This window comes from Artemia sp. Qi Xiang Cuo, chromosome 1 (assembly GCF_049724085.1).
Source record: "Artemia sp. Qi Xiang Cuo chromosome 1, ASM4972408v1, whole genome shotgun sequence".
Classification (NCBI taxonomy): Eukaryota; Metazoa; Arthropoda; class Branchiopoda; order Anostraca; family Artemiidae; genus Artemia; species Artemia sp. Qi Xiang Cuo.
In genome coordinates, this window is record NC_142794.1 from 39,379,609 (window position 1) to 39,403,076 (window position 23,468).

Below are 23,468 nucleotides of genomic sequence, written 5' to 3' on the forward strand. Positions count from 1 at the left end.
TCGAAATATTGATAATCCACAGAAATGGGATGCAGAAGTAAACAGACAACATAATATTGAAAATAAGACGCGCGAGAATGATTTTTCGGGAAAATTTCCAGAAAATGGAAAACTTGAGAACACATTAATGAATATGAGACGCTAACAAGTACAAGCCAAAATGAAGCGCTGATTGTACCAGAGAAAAAGGAGACGAAATTTATTGTACGCGCTTTTCCTCGGAAAGTTCGAGAAATTTTTGTAGAATATGAAAAACCAAATGTCGGAGTTCAATTCCCATTTGATAACGAAGTATTTGTTTCGGCGGTAAGAATAAAGAAGACTAAAAGAGAGAAAAGAAATATTAAACGGAGCTACAATGAAGTTATGCAGTCTAATATGGTGGACACTGGAGTCCAAATCAGATTTAATGATGATTTAGTATTTTGCGAGAATGACAAAATTGAGAAAAGTAGAGATGAAAAGAGGAGTGTAAAAAAGAGACAAAATTTGGAGATTCAGCCTGCAGTGGTGAAAAATAAAAAAATGTTGGATTGGCTGTGCCTTGAAAACATAAATAATAGGGGGAAAAATAAAATGTTGGATGGGCTGTGACTTGATAACATAAATAATAGGGGGGAAAAAGAGGTCAAAGACCCATGGGGAATAAAACAAGATGCTTACAAAATAGAGATGAATGACCTACAACCGGCTGGGGGAAAGTTGGGAGATATGGAATGTCGAGTCGGATTGGAAAAAATTGGGAAGGAATCCGATATTGGTCTGATCAATTCAAAAGAGGTTTTGTTCCTTTATGAGGGGTAGGAATCCCTTGGGGATGATCCCCTGTGGAAAGACGTGAAAGATAGCCCTTTTCCTCAATGCACAACTGGCGGACAAGTTGTGATCCCTTTACTGAAGCCTTGTCTTTCCAGTCTTCAATATTATCTTCATCCCTCATCGCCGAGCATTATTCATTCAATTATTTTAGGGGATGGGACCCAGAGAAAAGCGATTCATGGTTCGCTCAAAATTTTACTTCATTTCCCTGTTCCCCTATCGTTGTCACTGGTCTTTGTATTTTCGGCCTTAGATTATTTGAAATTATGCCAAGGGGCAATTTACTTTTTGATTGAGATGTGGGGTTGTTTCCACAGATGGAAAGTAAGAGGCTAGTGCAGCCAATTTTTCAAGATGGCTGGCATCATCATATGTACCAGAAAATGATTCTCTGCCTCTCTCAAATGTAAATTCGTGAGAGCGAGAAATTTTTTTTTTGATTTTGCTACGCACAATGATTGTCTACGAATCTTGGGCACTTCAACTTTCAAAACCTAATGCGGAGGCTATACGATTTAGACCATGGTGGCCCTACAATAGAGACGTGTCGATGACAACCGATCCAGAGCCAAGTGGTGGAAGTAGCAGCACAGACACTGGTGGAAGAGAGAAGACAAATGGATTTTGTAAAGTTGAAGTTAAGTGTTTATGTTTGTAAGGGTGGACCAAGGTATCGCGTTTGCGGTCATTTATCTTACGGGGGGAGGAGTTGGGGTTCCAACCCCTGTTTCTTCTCCTTTCAGATAAATAACCTGTTTTCGTTTTCTTAATTACATTTGTTTATAGTATAATTTTAAAAGACAGGTTAAAGTCCGTTACTAAGCGATAGTGGTTTTGCAATAAGTAAGGCTTTGAATTAAGTTCTATTTTCGTGCTTCATGGTTTTGAGTTTCATTGAAAGAAAAATCTAAGAGGTATAATTGGGTTTGAATGGGGATGTAGCTGATTGGCTGGGCCAAGGGAAAGTCACCCATATGAACAGTTGTGTGAAAAATATTATTTTGTTTTAGTGTGCGCTTTAACCCCATTCGGGGATATATATATTTTTGTGGTACTATTGTGACCTTTTGGAAAATACATGTAAGGTATTTTCTAAAAACTGCATACTAGTTTCCGTAACCCAGGCAGGGTAGGAATAGAGCTACGAGGTACCGTCATTATTATATTGACAGGGAGGTTTTTTACCTCCAAGGAGAGAGTTAAGAGATTTTCTAGCCGTAACCCAAGGCGGGTATATTTGGCTTTAGAAAGTGGCCATTGGACCGCTCGATCGCGTTATCATACCCTGGGACAGGGTATACTGTAAATAGGGTAATACCAACCCGATATTTGCAGAACCGGTGTGGTAGACGCGGCATCACATTATATTTTGGGGCTTTCCCCTGCAATAAGTGGTGACACCCGTACATTGCCACACCAGTGGCGTTGTGGCCTACCGGTATAACACTGGTAACTAAACACCACGAACATTGGTGGCAACGATCTTAACCTTTGGGGTAAGGGCGGGAATCCCACTAACATTTGGGCCGACAAGGGGTTCTCCCCTTCGAGTAAGTGGCATAGCAACCTTTTTGCGCCATTTTTGCATCAATAAGTGGCGACTCCCGTACTTACACCCCAATAGTATGAGATTGAGCAATTTTAGAATTAAAATAATAACAAATAATTAATTACAATTAAAGATAATTAGTATCTGGAACGCATTCCTAGTGATTATGCGGCTGTTTGCTTCGAAATTAGAGAATTTCCAGAATCAGTATCGGGATCGTAATATAAGAAAACTTTATCTGTAACGATATTTACTGTGCGAATAGGTCCGTTACTTGGCTTTTGAAGAGTTGCGGATAAAAAAGTTAATTTTCTAAAAATTTAGATTTTTTTTTCTAGAGTATTAGTCAAGAAAGCTTTATTGTTTGTCACCTTAAAACTGTAGGAAGCAATTCAGTAACATAGAAATTATTGATGCTGCATTGTACAGTTCTGCTTGTTTTTATAACGTATTAACTGCTCTGGTTCTTTCTTACCTATACCGTATCAAGGCTGACTGGTAAACCACAGAGTATACCTGACGTTACTACTTTCTTCTCATTACCATTTGTCATAATAAAATGGTTTGAGACTAGACAGTACCATTCATCACTTTCAACACATTTATAAGAACTAATTTATTTAACAATGCCAAAAATACAACAAGACGAAAAGGAACAGATATTTTGCAAACTCGGCTAATAATAAGTTGTGCCCTCTACGTAGACCAAGAACTTTCTTTTCCTCTTTTTATCAGATACGAGAACGTACTCTCTTTTTAGTCCTTTTTCTTTCTTCTTTGATCCCTTTTATTTTCTTATCCTCCCCTTTCTTTGTTGGTTCAATTTCCCTCTTGTTCATTTTTAAAGAAACACCACAGACTTCGTAGCTAAGCAGCTAAATAAAATAAAATGATGTACTTACACTTACAAGAGCCTAAAATGTTTCTACCATTTCTTCTAATTTCCCAGCTTCTAACATTCTCTTCCGCCTTTTGATTTCCAGTTCACCTGTCCTGTCAAGAAAAGAATCCTCGTCTGATGAATAAAAGTCCTCCTCTTCTCGGTATTTCTCCCGTTTCGCTCGACTTTCTACAATATCAACCGTATATTACCTAACGGAATTGTATCGCGTCGTAATTAATCATAAATTCATCACCAATGAACTTATCCACTTCATTGTAACAGAATACAAACAGTGGAAGAAGAAGTGGGGTCAATTGGAGGACACATGGCAGATGTCCCCCCAGGGTTTTGAAAAATTACTTTTTTGGGTACTAATATGATATATCCCCTACCCAATATCATAGGCAGCGCGCGAGCGCTGTCTAAGTAAAGAACGATGTGTGCACAATGTGTTTTTTTTTTTTTGTTCTCCATACCCGGGCACTTCGTATCGAAGGAGTTGTCGTAGAAACTTCGAAAAGGGCTCATTCGATTGGAAACTGGAGTGGCTGGTGACCTTTTTAATCTTCGATAGTAATTGGAGCGCAACTATCCCCCCTGACGCTCTTAATTCCCCAAACACATCCAATAAAATTTTGCAAGATAGCTATTTTGCTCAGCGTAGTTGATTTCCAGATTGAAAATATATTTTTGGGGAGGACACTCCCCCACAACCCTCAGGTCAAGGGTTTTAAGTTTTGCCCAGGAGGCATATAAGGTTTTGATAGAAGGCGTTGTCGTAGAAACTTCAAAAAAGGCTCATTCGATTGAAAATTCAAAGGGCTAGTGCCCTTTTTTATAGTCAAAAACCACTGGAGGGAAACTAGCCGCCTCCCCACGCCCATCATTCCCCAAACACATCCAATCAAAATTTTGAGATAGCCATTTTGTTCAGCGTAGTTGATATCCACATAGAAAATATCTTTTTGAGGAGGACACTCCCCCATAGACCTCAGGGCAAAGGCTATAAGCTATGCCCTGGGGGTATATAAGGTTTTTAAAGAAGGCGTTGTCGTAGAAACTTCAAATAAATCTCATTCGATTGGAAATTAAAAAGGGCTAGTGCCCTTTTTAATAGTCGAAAGTGACTGGAGGGCAACTAGCCCCCCCCCTCACGCCCATCATTCCCCCAAACACATCCAATAAAAATTTTGAGATAGTCATTTTGTTCAGCGTAGTTGATTTCCAGATAGGAAATATATTTTTGAGGAAGACACTCCCTCACAACCCTCAGGGCAAGGATAATAAGCTAGATAATAAGCTTAAAAAAGGAAAATTCTTTATATAAGGAAGTTAGATTTATATTTGAGAACAGTAATAAATAAGGAAAAAATATAAGAAAAATAACAATTAAAAAAGAAAATTCTGTTGATAAGGAAGTTAGAATTATATATGAGGAAATTAAAAACTAAGAAAACAAATAAGAAAAAAAGAATTAAAAAGAAAAATTCAGCAAATAAGAAAGTTAGAATTATATATGAGTACAGTAAAAAATAATAAGAAAAAATAATAGTTAAAAAATAAATTTCTGTAGGTAAGGAAGTTAGAATTATATATGATGACATTAAAAAATAATAACAATAAGAATTAAAAAAGAAAAATTCTGTATATAAGGAAGTTAGAATTATATATGAGGACAGTAAAAAATAAAAAAATAAGAATTAAAAAAGAAAAATTCGGTAAATAAGGAAGTTAGAATTATAAATGAGGACGGTAAAAAATAAGAAAAATAAGAATTAAAAAAGAAATATTCTGTAGATAAGGAAGTTAGAATTACATATGAGGACAGTAAAAAATTAGGAAAAATAGAAAATAGATAAAAGAATTCTGTAAATAAGGGAGTCAGAATTTTATATGAGGACAGTAAAAAATAAAAAAAAAAGAAAAAAATAAGAATTAAGAAAGAAAAATTCTGTAGATAAGGAAGTTTGAATTATATATGAGGACTGTAAAAATAAGAAAAATAAGAATTAAAAATTAAAATTTCTATAGATAGGGAAGTTAGATTTATATATGAGGACAGTAAAAAATAAGAAAACAAATATGAAAAAAAAAGAATTAAAAAAGAAGAATTCTGCAGATAAGGAAGTTAGAATTCTATATGAGGATAGTAAAAAATAAGAAGAAAAAATAAGAATTAAAAAAGAAAATTCTGTATATAAGTAAGTTAGAATTATATATGAGGACAGTAAAAAATAAGAGCAAAATGAATGAAAAGAGAAAATTACGGTAAATAATTAAGTTAAAATTATATATAATTAGAGTCAAAAATAACAAAAATAATAATTAAAAAAGAAAAATTCTGTAGATAAAGCATTTAAAATTATATATGAGGACGTTAAAAAATAATAAAAAACTAAGAAAAATAATAATTAAAAAAGAAAAATTATGTAGATAAGGAAGTTAGAATTATATATGAGGACGGTAAAAATAAGAAAAATAAGAATTAAAAATGAAAAATTCTGTAGATAAGGAAGTTAGAATTATATATGAGGATGGTAAAAAAAATAAAAAAAAGAATTAAAAAAGAAAAATTCTGTATATAAGGAAGTTAGATTTATATATGAGAACAGTAAAAAATAAGGAAAAAAAAAATAAGAAAAATAAGAATTAAAAAAGAAATTCTGTAGATAAGAAAGTTAGAATTATATATGAGGACAGTAAAAAATAAAGAAAATATAAGAAAAATAAGAATTAAAAAAGAAAATTCTGTTGATAAGGAAGTTAGAATTATATATGAGGACAGTAAAAACTAAGAAAACAAATAAGAAAAAAAGAATTAAAAAAGAAAAATTCTGAAGATACGGAAGTTATAATTATATATGAGTAAATTAAAAAATAATAATAAAAAATAATAATTAAAAAATAAAGTTCTGTAGATAAGGAAGTTAGAATTATATATGATGACAGTAGAAAATAATAAAAATAAGAATTAAAAAATAAAAATTCTGTATATAAGTAATTTAGAATTATATATGAGGACATTAAAAAATAAAAAAATAAGAATTAAAAAAGAAAAATTCTGTAAATAAGGAAGTTAGAATTATAAATGAGGACAGTAAAAAATTAGGGAAAAAATAAGAAAAATAAGAATTAAAAAGAAATATTCTGTAGATAACGAAGTCAGAATTTTATATGAAGACAGTAAAAAATAAGAACAATAAGAATTAAAAAAGAAAAATTCTGTAAATAAAGAAGTTAGAATTATATATGATGACGGTAAAAAAAAGAAAAATAAGAATTCAAAATGAAAAATTTTTTATATATGGAAGTTAGATTTATATGTAATGACAGTAAAAAATAAGGAAAAAAATAAGAAAAATAAGAATTAAAAAAGAATATTCTTTAGACAAGGAAGTTAGAATTATATATGATGACAGTAAAAACTAAGGAAACAAATAAGAAAAAGAGAATTAAAAAAGAAGAATACTGCAGATAAGGAATTTGGAAGTCTATATGAGGACAGTAAAAATAAGAAGAAAAAATAAGAATTAAAAAAGAATATTCTGTAGATAACGAAGTCAGAATTATATATGAAGACAGTAAAAAATAAGAACAATAAGAATTAAAAAAGAAAAATTCTGTAAATAAAGAAGTTAATATTATATATGAGGACAGTAAAAAATAAGAAAAATAAGGATTTAAAAAGAAAAATTCTTTAGATAAGGAAGTTAGAATTCTATTTGAGGTCGGTAAAAATAAGAAATATAATAATTAAAAAATAAAAATTCTGTAGATAATTAATTTATAATTATATATTATTACAGTAAAAAATGATTAAAAAATAAGAAAAAAAAGAAGAAAATAAGAATTTAAAAATAAAAATTCTGTAGATAATGAAGTTAGAATTATATATGAGGACGGTAAAAATAAGAAAAATAAGAATTAAAAAAGAAAATTTCTATAGATAAGGAAATTAGATTTATGTATTAGGACAGTAAAAAATAAGAAAACAAATATGAAAAAAAAAGAATTAAAAAAGAAGAATTCTGTAGATAAGGAAATTAAAATCATATATGAGGGCAGTAAAACAATGAGGAAAAAATATGAAAAATAAGAATTAAAAAAGAAAAATTCTGTAGATAAGGAAGTCAGAATTTTATATGAGGACAGTAAAAAATAAGAAAAAAAAATAAGAATTAAAAAAAAAATTCTGTAGATAAGGAAGTTAGAATTATATATAAGGATGGTAAAAAAAAGAATTAAAAAAGAAAAATTCTGTATATAAGGAAGTTAGATTTATATATGAGAACAGTACAAAATAAGGAAAAAAAAAATAAGAAAAATAAGAATTAAAAAAGAAATTCTGTAGATAAGAAAGTTGTAATTATATATGAGGACAGTAAAAAATAAAGAAAATATAAGAAAAATAAGAATTAAAAAAGAAAATTCTGTGGATAAGAAAGTTAGAATTATATATGATGACAGTTAAAAGGAGGAAATAATAAGAAAAATAAGAATTAAAAAGAAAATTCTGTAGATAAGGAAGTTAGAATTATATATGAGGACAGTAAAAACTAAGAAAACAAATAAGAAAAAAGAAGAAGAAGAAAGAAGAAGAATAAAGAAGAATTCTGCAGATAAGGAAATTAGAATTATATATGAGGATAGTAAAAAATAAGAAGAAAAAAAGAATTAAAAAAGAAAATTCTGTAGATAAGGAAGTTAGAATTATATATGAAGACAGTAAAAAATAAGAGCAAAATGAATGAAAAAAGAAAATTTCGGTAGATAAGGAAGTTAGAATTATATATGAGGACGGTAAAAATCAGAAAAATAAGAATTAAAAAAGAAAAATTCTGTAGATAAGGAAGTTAGAATTATATATGAGGACAGTTAAAAATGAAGAAATAATAAGAAAAATTAGAATTAAAAAAGAAAATTCTGTAGATAAGGAAGTTAGAATTATATATGAGGACAGTAAAAACTAAGTAAACAAATAAGAAAAAAAAAGAATTAAAAAAGAAAAATTCTATATATAAGGAAGTTAGAATTATATATGAGGACAGTAAAAAATAAAAAAATAAGAATTAAAAAAGAAACATTCTGTACATAAAGAAGTTAGAATTATAAACAAGGACGGTAAAAAATAAGAAAAATAAGAATTAAAAAGAAAAATTCTGTAGATAAGGAAGTTAGAATTATATATGAGGACAGTAAAAAATTAGGAAAAAATAAGAAAAATAAGAATTAAAATGAAAAATTCTGTAGATAAGGAAGTCAGAATTTTATATGAGGACAGTAAAAAATAAGAAAAAAAAGAAAAAATATCAGAATTAAAAAAAAAAAATTCTGTCAATAAGGAAGTTAGAATTATATATGAGGACGGTAAAAAAAAGAAAAGTAAGAATTAAAAATGAAAAATGTTTTGGATAAGGAAGTTAGATTTATATATCGACAGTAAAAAATAAGGAAAAAAATTAGAAAAATAAGAATTAAAAAAGAAAACTCTTTAGACAAGGAAGTTAGATTTATATATGAGGACAGTAAAAAATAAGAAAACAAATATGAGAAAAAAAGAATTAAAAAAGAAAAATTCTGCAAATAAGGAAATTACAATTATATATGATTACATTAAGAAATAAGAGGAAAAAAAATAATTAAAAAAGAAATTTCTGTAGATAAGGAAGTTAGAATTATATATGAGGACATTAAAAAATAAGAGAAATAATAATTAAAAAAGAAAAATTCTGTAAATAAGGAATTTAAAATTATATATGAGTACAGAAAAAATAAGAAAAATAAGAATTAAAAAGAAAAATTCTGTAGATAAGGAAGTTAGAATTATATATGAGGACGGTAAAAATAAGAAAAATAAAAATTAAAAAAGAAACATTCTGTAGATAAGGAAGTTAGAATTATATATGAGGACAGTAAAAAAGGAGGAAAAAATAAGAAAAATAAGAATTAAAAAAGAAAAATTCTGTAGATAAGGAAATTAAAATCATATATGAGGGCAGTAAAACAATGAGGAAAAAATATGAAAAATAAGAAATAAAAAAGAAAAAATCTGAAGATAAGGAAGTCAGAATTTTATATGAGGACAGTAAAAAATAAGAAAAAAAAATAAGAATTAAAAAAGAAAAATTCTGTAGATAAGGAAGTTAGAATTATATATAAGGATGGTAAAAAAAAAGAATTAAAAAAGAAAAATCCTTTATATAAGGAAGTTAGATTTATATATGAGAACAGTACAAAATAAGGAAAAAAAATAAGAAAAATAAGAATTAAAAAAGAAAATTCTGTAGATAAGAAAGTTGTAATTATATATGAGGACAGTAAAAAATAATGAAAAAATAAGAAAAATAAGAATTAAAAAAGAAAATTCTGTAGATAAGAAAGTTAGAATTATATATGATGACAGTTAAAAGGAGGAAATAATAAGAAAAATAAGAATTAAAAAAGAAAATTCTGTTGATAAGGAAGTTAGAATTATATATGAGGACAGTAAAAACTAAGAAAACAAATAAGAAAATGAGAATTAAAAAATAAAAATTCTGCATATAAGGAATTTATAATTCTATATGAGGACAGTAAAAAATAAAAAAATAAGAATTAAAAAAGAAAAATTCGGTAAATAAGGAAGTTAGAGTTATAAATGAGGACGGTAAAAAATTATAAAAATAAGAATTAAAAAAGAAAAATTTTGTAAATAAGGAAGTTAGAATTATACATGAGGACAGTAAAAAATTAGGAAAAAATAAGAAAAATATGAATTAAAAAGAAAAATTCTGTAAATAAGGGAGTCAGAATTTTATATGAGGACAGTAAAAAGAAAAAAAAAAGAAAAAATATAAGAATTAAAAAAGAAAAATTTTGTCAATAAGGAAGTTAGAATTATATATGAGGACGGTAATAAAAGAAAAATAAGAATAAAAAATGAAAAATTTTTTAGATAAGGAAGTTAGATTTATATATGGACAGTAAAAAATAAGGAAAAAAATAAGAAAAATAAGAAATTAAAAAAGAAAGTTCTTTAAACAAGGAAGTTAGAATTATATATGAGGACAGTAAAAACTAAGAAAACAAATAAGAAAAAAAGAATTAAAAAAGAAGAATTCTGCAGATAAGGAAGTTACAATTCTATATGATGATAGTAAAAAATAAGAAGAAAAAATAAGAATTAAAAAAGAAAATTCTGTAGATAAGTAAGTTAGAATTATTTATGAGGACAGTAAAAAATTAGGAAAAATAAGAAAAATAAGAATTAAAAAGAAAAATTCTATAGATAAGGAAGTCAAAATTTTATATGAGGACTGTAAAAAAAAAAAAAAAAAAAAAAAAAAGAATTAAAAAATAAAAATTCTGTAGATAAGGAAGTTAGAATTATATATGAGGACGGCAAAAAAATAAGAAAAATAAGAATTAAAAAAGAAAATTCTTTAGACAAGGAATTTAGAATTATATATGAGTACACTAAAAACTAAGAAAACAAATAAGAAAAATAAGAATTAAAAAAGAAAAATTCTGTAAATAAGGAAATTCAAATTATATATGAGGACAGTAAAAAATAAGAAAAATAAGAATTAAAAACGAAAAATTCTGTAGATAAGGAAGTTATAATTATATATGAGGACATTAAAAAATGAGGAAAAACTAAGAAAAATAAGAATTAAAAAATAAAAATTCTGTAGATAAGGAAGTTAGAATTATATATGATGACGGTAAAAATAAGAAAAATAAGAATTAAAAATGAAAAATTCTGTAGATAAGGAAGTTAGAATTATATATGAGGACAGTAAAAAATAAGAAAAAAATAAGAAAAATAAGAATTAAAAAAGAAAAATTCTGTAGATAAGGAAGTTAGAATTATATATAAGGACGGTAAAAATAAGAAAAATAATAATTAAAAATAAAAAATTCTGTAGATAAGGAAGTTAGAATTATATATGAGGACAGTGAAAAATGAGGAAAAAATAAGGAAAATAAGAATTAAAAAAGAAAAATTCTGTAGATAAGGAAGTTAGAATTATATATGAGGACGGTAAAAATAAGAAAAATAAGAATTAAAAATGAAAAATTCTGTAGATAAGGAAGTTAGAATTCTATATGAGGACAGTAAAAAATAAGAAAAAAATAAGAATTAAAAAAGAAAAATTCTGTAGATAAGGAAGTTAGAATTATATATAAGAAAACTTTTTAGACAAGGAAGTTAGAATCATATATGAGGACAGTAAAAACTAAGAAAATAAATAAGAAAAAAAGAATTAAAAAAGAAGAATTCTGCAGATAAGGAAGTTAGAATTATATATGAGGACAGTAAAAATAAGAAAAATAAGAATTAAAAAAGAAAAATTCTGTAGATAAGGAAGTTAAAATTATGTATGGGGACAGTAAAACAATAAGTAAAAAATATAAAAAATAAGAATTAAAAAAAAAATTCTGTAGATAAGGAAGTAAAAATTTTATATGAGGACAGCAAAAAATAAGAAAAAAAAGAAAAAAAAAATAAGAATTAAAAAAGAAAAATTATGTATATAAGGAAGTTAGAATTATATATGAGGATGGTAAAAAATAAAAAAATAAGAATTAAAAAAGAAAAATTCTGTAAATAAGGAAGTTAGAATTATAAATTAGGACAGTAAAAAATTAGGGAAAAAATAAGAAAAATAAGAATTAAAAAGAAATATTCTGTAGATAACGAAGTCAGAATTTTATATGAAGAAAGTAAAAAATAAGAAATTTTGAAAAAAAATAAGAATTAAAAAATTAAAATTCTGTAGATAAGGAAGTTATAATTATATATGAGGACGGTAAAAAAAAAAGAAAAATAAGAATTCAAAATGAAAATTTTTTTAGATAAGGAAGTTAGATTTATATATGAAGACAGTAAAAAATAAGGAAAAAAATAAGAAAAATAACAATTAAAAAAGAATATTCTTTAGACAAGGAAGTTAGAATTATATATGAGGACAGTAAAAACTAAGAAAACAAATAAGAAAAAGAGAATTAAAAAAGAAGAATACTGCAGATAAGGAAGTTGGAATTATATATGAGGACAGTAAAAATAAGAAGAAAAAATAAGAATTAAAAAAGAAAATTCTGTAGATAAGGAAGTTAGAATTATATATGAAGACAGTAAAAAATAAGAACAATAAGAATTAAAAAAGAAAAATTCTGTAAATAAAGAAGTTAATATTATATATGAGGACAGTAAAAAATAAGAAAAATAAGGATTTAAAAAGAAAAATTCTTTAGATAAGGAAGTTAGAATTCTATTTGAGGTCGGTAAAAATAAGAAATATAAGAATTAAAAAAGAAAAATTCTGTAGATAAGGAAGTTAGAATTATATATGAGGACATTAAAAAATGAGGAAAAAATAAGAAAAAAAAAGAAGAAAATAAGAATTTAAAAATAAAAATTCTGTAGATAAGGAAGTTTGAATTATATATGAGGACGGTAAAAATAAGAAAAATAAGAATTAAAAAAGAAAATTTCTATAGATAGGGAAGTTAGATTTATGTATGAGGACAGTAAAAAATAAGGAAAAAAATAAGAAAAATAAGAATTAAAAAGAAAAATTTTGTAAATAAGGAAGTTAGAATTATATATGAGGACAGTAAAAAATTAGGAAAAAAATAAGAAAAATAAGAATTAAAAAGAAAAATTCTGTAGATAAGGAAGTCAGAATTTTATACGAGGACAGTAAAAAGAAGAAAAAAAGAAAAAATATAAGAATTAAAAAAGAAAAATTTTGTCAATAAGGAAGTTAGAATTATATATGAGGACGGTAATAAAAGAAAAATAAGAATAAAAAATGAAAAATTTTTTAGATAAGGAAATTAGATTTATATATGGACAGTAAAAAATAAGGAAAAAAATAAGAAAAATAAGAAATTAAAAAAGAAAGTTCTTTAAACAAGGAAGTTAGAATTATATATGAGGACAGTAAAAACTAAGAAAACAAAAAAGAAAAAAGAATTAAAAAAGAAGAATTCTGCAGATAAGGAAGTTAGAATTCAATATGAGGATAGTAAAAAATAAGAATAAAAAATAAGAATTAAAAAAGAAAATTTTGTAGATAAGTAAGTTAGAATTATTTATGAGGACAGTAAAAAATTAGGAAAAATAAGAAAAATAAGAATTAAAAAGAAAAATTCTATAGATAAGGAAGTCAAAATTTTATATGAGGACTGTAAAAAATAAAAAAAAATAAAAAAATAAGAATTAAAAAATAAAAATTCTGTAGATAAGGAAGTTAGAATTATATATGAGGACGGCAAAAAAATAAGAAAAATAAGAATTAAAAAAGAAAATTCTTTAGACAAGGAATTTAGAATTATATATGAGTACACTAAAAACTAAGAAAACAAATAAGAAAAAAAAGAATTAAAAAAGAAAAATTCTGTAAATAAGGAAATTCAAATTATATATGATGACAGTAAAAAATAACAAAACTAAGAATTAAAAACTAAAAATTCAGTAGATAAGGAAGTTAGAATTATATATGAGGACGGTAAAAAATAATGAAAAAATAAGAAAAATAATAATTAAAAAATAAAAATTCTGGAGATAAGGAAGTTAGAATTATATATGAGGACGGTAAAAATAAGAAAAATAAGAATTAAAAATGAAAAATTCTGTATATAAGGAAGTTAGAATTATATATGAGGACAGTGAAAAATGAGGAAAAAATAAGAAAAATAAGAATTAAAAAAGAAAAATTCTGTAGATAAGGAAGTTAGAATTATATATGAGGACGGTAAAAATAAGAAAAATAAGAATTAAAAATGAAAAATTCTGTAGATAAGGAAGTTAGAATTATATATGAGGACAGTGAAAAATGAGGAAAAAATAAGGAAAATAAGAATTAAAAAAGAAAAATTCTGTAGATAAGGAAGTTAGAATTATATATGAGGACGGTAAAAATAAGAAAAATAAGAATTAAAAAGAAAAATTCTGCAGATAAGGAAGTTAGAATTCTATATGAGGACAGTAAAAAATAAGAAAAAAATAAGAATTAAAAAAGAAAGTTCTGTAGATAAGGAAGTTAGAATTATATATAAAAAAACTTTTTAGACAAGGAAGTTAGAATCATATATGAGGACAGAAAAAACTAAGAAAATAAATAAGAAAAAAAGAATTAAAAAAGAAGAATTCTGTAGATAAGGAAGTTAGAATTATATATGAGGACAGTAAAAATAAGAAAAATAAGAATTAAAAAAGAAAAATTCTGTAGATAAGGAAGTTAAAATTATGTATGGGGACAGTAAAACAATAAGGAAAAAATATAAAAAATATGAATTAAAAAAAAAATTCTGTAAATAAGGGAGTCAGAATTTTATATGAGGACAGTAAAAAATAAAAAAAAAAGAAAAAAAAATAAGAATTAAAAAAGAAAAATTCTGTAGATAAGGAAGTTAGAATTATATATGAGGATGGTAAAAAATAAAAAAAAAAGAATTAAAAAAAAAATTCTGTAAATAAGGAAGTTAGAATTATAAATGAGGACAGTAAAAAATTAGGGAAAAAATAAGAAAAATAAGAATTAAAAAGAAATATTCTGTAGATAACGAAGTCAGAATTTTATATGAAGAAAGTAAAAAATAAGAAATTTTTAAAAAAAATAAGAATTAAAAAATTAAAATTCTGTAGATAAGGAAGTTATAATTATATATGATGAGGGTAAAAAAAAAAGAAAAATAAGAATTCAAAATGAAAATTTTTTTAGATAAGGAAGTTAGATTTATATATGAAGACAGTAAAAAATAAGGAAAAAAATAATAAAAATAACAATTAAAAAAAAATATTATTTATACAAGGAATTTAGAATTATATATTATTACATTAAAAACTAAGAAAACAAATAAGAAAAAGAGAATTAAAAAAGAAGAATACTGCAGATAAGGAAGTTGGAAGTCTATATGAGGACAGTAAAAATAAGAAGAAAAAATAAGAATTAAAAAAGAAAATTCTGTAGATAAGGAAGTTATAATTATATATGAAGACAGTAAAAAATAAGAACAATAAGAATTAAAAAATAAAAATTCTGTAAATAAAGAAGTTAATATTATATATGAGGACAGTAAAAAATAAGAAAAATAAGTATTTAAAAATAAAAATTCTTTAGATAAGGAAGTTAGAATTATATTTGAGGTCTGTAAAAATAAGAAATATAATAATTAAAAAATAAAAATTCTGTAGATAAGGAAGTTATAATTATATATGAGGACAGTAAAAAATGAGGAAAAAATAAGAAAAAAAAAGAAGAAAATAAGAATTTAAAAATAAAAATTCTGTAGATAAGGAAGTTTGAATTATATATGAGGACGGTAAAAATAAGAAAAATAAGAATTAAAAAAGAAAATTTCTATAGATAAGGAAGTTAGATTTATGTATGAGGACAGTAAAAAATAAGGAAAAAAATAAGAAAAATAAGAATTAAAAAAGAAAAATTCTTTAGATAAGGAAATTAAAATCATATATGAGGGCAGTAAAACAATGAGGAAAAAATAAGAAAAATAAGAATTAAAAATGAAAAATTCTGTAGATAAGGAAGTTAGAATTATATATGAGGACAGTAAAAAATAAGAAAAAAATAAGAATTAAAAAAGAAAAATTCTGTAGATAAGGAAGTTAGAATTATATATAAAAAAACTTTTTAGACAAGGAAGTTAGAATCATATATGAGGACAGTAAAAACTAAGAAAATAAATAAGAAAAAAAGAATTAAAAAAGAAGAATTCTGCAGATAAGGAAGTTACAATTCTATAAAATGATAGTAAGAAATAAGAAGAAAAAATAAGAATTAAAAAAGAAAATTCTGTAGATAAGGAAGTTAGAATTATATATGAAGACAGTAAAAAATAAGAGCAAAATGAATGAAAAAAGAAAATTTCGGTAAATAAGGAAGTTAAAATTATATATAAGGAGAGTAAAAAATAAGAAAAATAAGAATTAAAAACGAAAAATTCAGTAGATAAGGCAGTTAGAATTATATATGAGGACGGTAAAAATAAGAAAAATAAGAATTAAAAAAGAAAAATTCTGTAGATAAGGAAGTTAGAATTATATATGAGGACAGTAAAAAAGGAGGAAAAAATAAGAAAAATAAGAATTAAAAAAGAAAAATTCTGTAGATAAGGAAATTAAAATCATATATGAGGGCAGTAAAACAATGAGGAAAAAATATGAAAAATAAGAATTAAAAAAGAAAAATTCTGTAGATAAGGAAGTCAGAATTTTATATGAGGACAGTAAAAAATAAGAAAAAAAAATAAGAATTAAAAATGAAAAATTCTGTAGATAAGGAAGTTAGAATTATATATGAGGATGGTAAAAAAAAGAAAAAAAAGAATTAAAAAAGAAAAATTCTGTATATAAGGAAGTTAGATTTATATATGAGAACAGTAGAAAATAAGGAAAAAAAAAATAAGAAAAATAAGAATTAAAAAAGAAATTCTGTAGATAAGAAAGTTGTAATTATATATGAGGACAGTAAAAAATAAGAAAAAAATAAGAAACATAAGAATTAAAAAAGAAAATTCTGTAGATAAGAAAGTTAGAATTATATATGATGACAGTTAAAAGGAGGAAATAATAAGAAAAATAAGAATTAAAAAGAAAATTCTGTAGATAAGGAAGTTAGAATTATATATGAGGACAGTAAAAACTAAGAAAACAAATAAGAAAAAAAGAATTAAAAAAGAAAAATTCTGTATATAAGGAAGTTAGAAGTTAGGACAGTAAAAAGAAGAAAAAAAGAAAAAATATAAGAATTAAAAAAGAAAAATTTTGTCAATAAGGAAGTTAGAATTATATATGAGGACGGTAATAAAAGAAAAATAAGAATAAAAAATGAAAAATTTTTTAGATAAGGAAATTAGATTTATATATGGACAGTAAAAAATAAGGAAAAAAATAAGAAAAATAAGAATTAAAAAAGAAAGTTCTTTAGACAAGGAAGTTAGAATTATATATGAGGACAGTAAAAACTATGAAAACTAAAAAGAAAAAAAGAATTAAAAAAGAAGAATTCTGCAGATAAGGAAGTTAGAATTCTATATGAGGATAGTAAAAAATAAGAATAAAAAATAAGAATTAAAAAAGAAAATTCTGTAGATAAGTAAGTTAGAATTATTTATGAGGACAGTAAAAAATTAGGAAAAAATAAGAAAAATAAGAATTAAAAAGAAAAATTCTATAGATAAGGAAGTCAAAATTTTATATGAGGACTGTAAAAAATAAAAAAAAAAGAAAAAAAATTAAGAATTAAAAAATAAAAATTCTGTAGATAAGGAAGTTAGAATTATATATGAGGACGGCAAAAAATTAAAAATGAAAAAGAATTAAAAATGAAAAATTTTTTAGATAAGGAAGTTAGATTTATATATGAGGACAATAAAAAATAAGGAAAAAAAATAAGAAAAATAAGAATTAAAAAAGAAAATTCTTTAGACAAGGAATTTAGAATTATATATGAGTACACTAAAAACTAAGAAAACAAATAAGAAAAAAAAGAATTAAAAAAGATAAATTCTGTAAATAAGGAAGTTCAAATTATATATGAGGACAGTAAAAAATAAGAAAAATAAGAATTAAAAAAGAAAAATTCTGTAGATAAAGCAGTTAGAATTATATATGAGGACGGTAAAAATAAGAAAAATAAGAATTAAAAAAGAAAAATTCTGTAGATAAGGTAGTTAGAATTTTATATGAGGACAGTAAGAAATAAGAAAAAAAAGAAAAAAATAAGAATTAAAAAAGAAAAATTCTGTAGATAAGGAAGTTAGAATTATATATGATGACGGTAAAAAAAGAAAAATAAGAATTAAAAATGAAAATTTTTTTAGATAAGGAAGTTAGATTTATATATGAGGACAGTAAAAAATAAGGAAAAAAAACTAAGAAAAATAAGAATTGAAAAATAAAATTCTTTAGACAAGGAAGTTAGAATTATATATGAGGACAGTAAAAACTAAGAAAACAAATAAGAAAAAAATAATTAAAAAAGAAGAATTCTGCAGATAAGGAAATTAGAATTCTATATGAGGATAGTAAAAAATAAGAGGAAAAAAAAGAATTAAAAAAGAAAATTCTGTAGATAAGGAAGTTAGAATTATATATGAAGACAGTAAAAAATAAAAGCAATAAGAATTAAAAAAGAAAAATTCGGTAGATAAGGAAGTTAGAATTATATATGAGGACGGTAAAAATAAGAAAAATAAGAATTACAAAAGAAAAATACTTTATATAAGGAAGTTAGATTTATATATGAGAACAGTAAAAAATAATGAAAAAAAATAAGAAAAATAAGAATTAAAAAAGAAAATTCTGTAGATAAGAAAGTTGTAATTATATATGAGGACAGTAAAAAATAAGGAAAAAATAAGAAAAATAAGAATTAAAAAAGAAAATTCTGTGGATAAGAAAGTTAGAATTATATATGATGACAGTTAAAAGGAGGAAATAATAAGAAAAATAAGAATTAAAAAGAAAATTCTGTAGATAAGGAAGTTAGAATTATATATGAGGACAGTAAAAACTAAGAAAACAAATAAGAAAAAGAGAATTAAAAAAGAAAAATTCTGCAGATAAGGAAGTTAGAATTATATATGAGGACAGTAAAAAATAAAAAAATAAGAATTAAAAAAGAAAAATTCTGTACATAAAGAAGTTAGAGTTATAAATGAGGACGGTAAAAAATAAGAAAAATAAGAATTAAAAAGAAAAATTTTGTAAATAAGGAAGTTAGAATTATATATGAGGACAGTAAAAAATTAGGAAAAAAATAAGAAAAATAAGAATTAAAAAGAAAAATTCTGTAGATAAGGAAGTCAGAATTTTATACGAGGACAGTAAAAAGAAGAAAAAAAGAAAAAATATAAGAATTAAAAAAGAAAAATTTTGTCAATAAGGAAGTTAGAATTATATATGAGGACGGTAATAAAAGAAAAATAAGAATAAAAAATTAAAAATTTTTTAGATAAGGAAGTTAGATTTATATATGGACAGTAAAAAATAAGGAAAAAAATAAGAAAAATAAGAATTAAAAAAGAAAATTCTTTAGACAAGGAAGTTACAATTATATATGAGGACAGTAAAAACTAAGAAAACAAATAAGAAAAAAATAATTAAAAAAGAAGAATTCTGCAGATAAGGAAGTTACAATTCTATATGATGATAGTAAAAAATAAGAAGAAAAAATAAGAATTAAAAAAGAAAATTCTGTAGATAAGTAAGTTAGAATTATTTATGAGGACAGTAAAAAATTAGGAAAAAATAAGAAAAATAAGAATTAAAAAGAAAAATTCTATAGATAAGGAAGTCAAAATTTTATATGAGGACTTTAAAAATAAAAAAGAAAGAAAAAAATAAGAATTAAAAAATAAAAATTCTGTAGATAAGGAAGTTAGAATTATATATGAGGACGGCAAAAAAAAAGAAAAATAAGAATTAAAAATGAAAAATTTTTTAGATAAGGAAGTTAGATTTATATATGAGGACAATAAAAAATAAGGAAAAAAATAAGAAAAATAAGAATTAAAAAAGAAAATTCTTTAGACAAGGAATTTAGAATTATATATGAGTACACTAAAAACTAAGAAAACAAATAAGAAAAAAAAGAATTAAAAAAGATAAATTCTGTAAATAAGGAAGTTAAAATTATATATGAGGACAGTAAAAAATAAGAAAAATAAGAATTAAAAACGAAAAATTCAGTAGATAAGGAAGTTAGAATTATATATGAGGACGGTAAAAATAAGAAAAATAAGAATTAAAAAAGAAAAATTCTGTAGATAAGGAAGTTAGAATTTTATATGAGGACAGTAAAAAATAAAGAAAAATAGGAAAAATAAGAATTAAAAAAGAAAATTCTGTTGATAAGGAAGTTAGAATTATATATGAGGAAAGTAAAAACTAAGAAAACAAATAATAAAAAAAGAATTAAAAAGAAAAATTCTGCAAATAAGGAAGTTAGAATTCTATATGAGGACAGTAAAAATAAGAAGAAAAAATAAGAATTAAAAAAGAAAGTTCTGTAGATAAGGAAGTTAGAATTACATATGAGGACAGTAAAAAATAAGAACTAAAAAAGAAAAATTGTTTATATAAGGAAGTTAGAATTATATGTGAGGACAGTAAAAAATAAAAAAATAAGGATTAAAAAAGAAAAATTCTGTACATAAGGAAGTTAGAATTATAAATGAGGACGGAAAAAATAAGAAAAATAAGAATTAAAAAAGAAAAAATATGTAGATATGGAAGTTAGAATTATATATGAGGACAGTAAAAAATTTGGAAAAAATAAGAAAAACAAGAATTAAAAAGAAAAATTATGCAGATAAGGAAATTAGAATTTTATATGAGGACAGTAAAAAATAAAAAAAAAAGAAAAAAATAAGAATTAAGAAAGAAAAATTCTGTAGATAAGGAAGTTAGAATTATATATGATGACGGTAAAAAAAGAAAAATAAGAATTAAAAATGAAAATTTTTTTAGATAAGGAAGTTAGATTTATATATGAGGACAGTAAAAAATAAGGAAAAAAATAAGAAAAATAAGAATTAAAAAAGAAAACTCTTTAGACAAGGAAGTTAGAATTATATATGAGGACAGTAAAAACTAAGAAAACAAATAAGAAAAAAAATTAAAAAAGAAGAATTCTGCAGATAAGGAAATTAGAATTCTATATGAGGATAGTAAAAAATAAAAAGAAAAAAAAAATTAAAAAAGAAAATTCTGTAGATAAGGAAGTTAGAATTATATATGAAGACAGTAAAAAATAAAAGCAATAAGAATTAAAAAATAAAAATTCTGTAGATAAGGAAGTTAGAATTATATATGAGGACGGTAAAAATCAGAAAAATAAGAATTACAAAAGAAAAATTCTGTGGATAAGGAAGTTAGAATTATATATGAGGACAGTAAAAAATGAGGAAATAATAAGAAAAAATAGAATTAAAAAAGAAAAATTCTGTATATAAGGAAGTTAGAATTATATATGAGGACAGTAAAAACTAAGTAAACAAATAAGAAAAAAAAATAATTAAAAAAGAAAAATTCTGTATATAAGGAAGTTAGAATTATATATGAGGACAGTAAAAAAAAAAAAATAAGAATTAAAAAAGAAACATTCTGTACATAAAGAAGTTAGAATTATAAATGAGGACGGTAAAAAATAAGAAAAATAAGAATTAAAAAGAAAAATTCTGTAGATAAGGAAGTTAGAATTATATATGAGGACAGTAAAAAATTAGGAAAAAATAAGAAAAATAAGAATTAAAAAGAAAAATTCTGTAGATAAGGAAGTCAGAATTTTATATGAGGACAGTAAAAAATAAGAAAAAAAAGAAAAAATATCAGAATTAAAAAAGAAAAATTCTGTCAATAAGGAAGTTAGAATTTTATATGAGGACGGTAAAAAAAAAAAAAAGTAAGAATTAAAAATGAAAAATGTTTTGGATAAGGAAGTTAGATTTATATATCGACAGTAAGAAATAAGGAAAAAAATTAGAAAAATAAGAATTAAAAAAGAAAACTCTTTAGACAAGGAAGTTATAATTATATATGAGGACGGTAAAAATAAGAAAAAAAATAATTAAAAAAGAAAAATTCTGCAGATAAGGAAGTTAGAATTCTATATGAGGACAGTAAGAAATAAGAAGAAAAAATAAGAATTAAAAAAGAAAATTCTGTAGATAAGGAAGTTAGAATTATATATGAAGACAGTAAAAAATAAGAACAATAAGAATTAAAAAAGAAAAATTCTGTAAATAAGGAAATTCAAATTATATATGAGGACAGTCAAAAATAAGAAAAATAAGAATTAAAAAAGAAAAATTCAGTAGATAAGGAAGTTAGAATTATATATGAGGACGGTAAAAATAAGAAAAATAAGAATTAAAAAAGAAAAATTCTGTAGATAAGGTAGTTAGAATTTTATATGAGGACAGTAAAAAAGGAGGAAAAAATAAGAAAAATAAGAATTAAAAAAGACAATTTTGCAGATAAGGAAATTAGAATTCTATATGAGGATAGTAAAAAATAAGAAGAAAAAAAAGAATTAAAAAAGAAAATTCTGTAGATAAGGAAGTTAGAATTATATATGAAGACAGTAAAAAATAAAAGCAATAAGAATTAAAAAAGAAAAATTCGGTAGATAAGGAAGTTAGAATTATATATGAGGACGGTAAAAATAAGAAAAATAAGAATTAAAAAAGAAAAATTCTGTAGATAAGGAAGTTAGAATTATATATGAGGACAGTTAAAAATGAAGAAATAATAAGAAAAATTAGAATTAAAAAAGAAAATTCTGTAGATAAGGAAGTTAGAATTATATATGAGGACAGTAAAAACTAAGAAAACAAATAAGAAAAAAAGAATTAAAAAAGAAAAATTCTGTAGATAAGGAAGTTAAAATTATATATGAGGACAGTAAAAATAAGAAAAATAAGAATTAGAAAAGAAAAATTCTGTAGATAAGGAAGTTAGAATTAGATAAGAGGACAGTAAAATCATAAGGAAAAAATATGAAAAATGAGAATTAAAAAAGAAAAATTATGTAGATAAGGAAGTTAGAATTTTATATGAGGACAGAAAAATAAGGTCTTAATTTCTGTTTATAAAAATTGAGTTTTCAAATAATAACACATTGGCAAAATAAATTTGAAAGGTGAGGTAAAAGAAAAAACACAAAATAAATACCAACTGTTACTTTGGGTTTTTAATTTATATTTTGTGCAGCTCAGGAAATACTTGATACACTTTAACTTGTACTTTACACATGGAAACTTATATTTCCTTATGTTGCAATTCAGAAATAAGAACTAATGATCAGTATAACTAAAACATCTGGCACCTTTCAAAGTATAAAAGATACCAAGAGATTATTAAAAAATTATTTCAAAGGTAATATTTACATCTAATCACTTTTTTATATATAAATTCGCTTTGATTGCACAAGAGTAAAGTTGTATATGGCCAAAAGACTACATTGCAAAGACGCAACTATCAATTTAAGCCACTAAACGAATGTAATGCGGTTGAGGAGCAGTTTGCACCTCTGAAGTTGGAGAGGTTGGTGATTTTCAATTCAGTTGTTTGAAGTGTGGTTTAGATTTGGGTGCAAGTGATGGAGCTGATTGTATGAAATAAATGGAGTTGATGGTGGACTTGTCCAAATACCTTGATTTAGCAGCTCAAATTGACAGTAGTGCCTTTAAAGAAGGTGCCCC

General features: G+C 23.8%; 1 protein-coding gene across 2 annotated transcripts in view; it reads right to left on the reverse strand.

The window, feature by feature from the left end:
* Window positions 1-23,468, reverse strand: part of LOC148956298 (kanadaptin) — a 504,001-nt gene that overhangs the window by 13,305 nt on the left and 467,228 nt on the right. The gene's annotated exons all lie outside the window — the stretch shown is intronic.